General features: G+C 38.6%; 1 protein-coding gene across 1 annotated transcript in view; it reads right to left on the bottom strand.

Annotated features, from left to right (window-relative positions):
• LOC107672338 (kinesin light chain 1-like) overlaps window positions 1-2089 on the bottom strand; it is a 16984-nt gene that overhangs the window by 14453 nt on the left and 442 nt on the right. The gene's annotated exons all lie outside the window — the stretch shown is intronic.

Raw genomic sequence — 2089 nt, 5'->3', positions numbered from 1 at the left:
CACACACACACACACACACAGACACACACACACACACTCACACACACACACACACACACACACTCACACTCACACTGACACACACACTCACACTGACACACACACACACACACACACACATTTTCAAAATACATAAAATACTGTGTGCCAGTCAACCTCTTTATCAGGGTGCTGATTTAGTTCAGACACCCCCCCTCCCCCAACCCCAACCTTCATCACGTGAGCTGCAGCTGTACAGCTCCATTCAGCTTTGGGTGAGTGACTTTTCTGGAATAAGATAAGGTGAGATGTCATGGTCAATTGTACATGCTGATTAAAGTTAAAATAGTGCATCATTCATATTTGCCGTCAGTTAACATGAAAGAATAAGTTTGTCAAATGTGTTTAAAGCATTACTGCAGGTTAGGGCTGGGTGATATGACAATACATATCGTGGCGATGATATAAGTGTGAATCGACGGACATTTTTCTAAATTGTTTACATAGATAGCAAATATATCCGTGCAGCTTTTAGTGGGCAGGAATTATTCATTAATTCAGTCAAAAGGAAGCCTGGATGAATGAGTAATAGAATGTGATGTGCTTGCTGCACTTATTATAAGTGTATACGTGTATGTGTCCTCTATACTTCTATGGCTCTCTATAGATTCAGTGGCTGGAGTTGGGTTAATACTCCTTGACAATTTCTGTTGCTACTTTCTGATTACGTTTCTGGCTACATTTAAAATCAAAACATATTGATCATTTATTAATTGTTGAAAAGCTAAAATGTTTGTTTTCAACTTCCAAATAGATGTCCAATGATTGATAAATAAATGTTTGATTGCTGAATATTGTACCCTAATTGAAGTAGCTGTTTAGTAGGATCATGATTTTGCATACCATTGCATACCTGACACATAATATATTATAATATTTATGATTAACATTCAAATGATTAATTAGTTAGAAACTTGTTGCTATGAATTCAGGTGCCGCTGTTTAAATAGGATCATGATTTTACATACCATTGCATGAATGACTGCCCGACACATAATATATTATTATATTTATGACTAACGATCAAATGATGAAGTAGTTAGAAACTAGCTGCTATGAATACAGGTGCCATCAGTTGTCTTCTTATGAATGACTTGTTTGTCATTGAGTCAGTGCTGCTGATGTAAAGTAGGCCCTTCGTTACCAAACACCATGTAACTAAATTAGGATACAATTATGAGTCATTCGCAAACTGTTAAACATTAAACTGTTGGTTACTTTAAAACTAACCTTCATCTGGGAGATCACAGGGATATGTGAATATCTGATCTGTTAACTGCTTGCATATGTCAGATTTATTGCATGACTCGGGCAGAGAAAAGCTGTTGCTATCAAACATGGTTCACAAACATCAGTGTATTGGTGAAGAGACAGATCAAATAAGCCAATTGATGGAAGGTTTGTGAAGAAATGTCATGCTCCCTTGTAAAAGTTTTTTAGTATTTTTAAAATACAAAAATACAGTAGTTTATTTTGATACTTGGTGTACCTGCTTTATTTTGTAGTTTATTTTGATACAGTTAAAATTAAGGTATTTGGTATTTTATTTTAAAATACATTTTGATGTATCTTTGCCCAACCCTGCACACACTCACACTCTCACAAACACACTCACACACTCTCTCACACACTCACAATCTCTCTCACACACTCACACTCTCACACACACACTCACCACACACTCACACTCTCACACACACACTCACACTCTCACACACACTCACTCTCACACTCACACACTCTCACACACACAGTCACACTCACACCCTCTCTCACACACTCACACACACACTCACACTCTCTCTCACACTCACACACTCTCACACACACTCACACTCACTCTCTCTCACACACTCACACTCTCACACACACACTCACACTCTCTCTCACACACTCACACTCACAATCTCTCTCACACACTCACACACACACTCACACACACACACTCACACTCTCTCTCACACTCACACACTCTCACACACACTCACACTCACTCTCTCTCACACACTCACACTCACTCTCTCACACACTCACACTCTCACACACACAC

Source organism: Sinocyclocheilus anshuiensis, unplaced genomic scaffold (genome assembly GCF_001515605.1).
Source record: "Sinocyclocheilus anshuiensis isolate Anshui unplaced genomic scaffold, SAMN03320099.WGS_v1.1 scaffold92, whole genome shotgun sequence".
Classification (NCBI taxonomy): Eukaryota; Metazoa; Chordata; class Actinopteri; order Cypriniformes; family Cyprinidae; genus Sinocyclocheilus; species Sinocyclocheilus anshuiensis.
The sequence above is the reverse complement of the archived record's forward strand: the minus strand, read 5'-3'. Positions and strand labels throughout refer to the sequence as shown.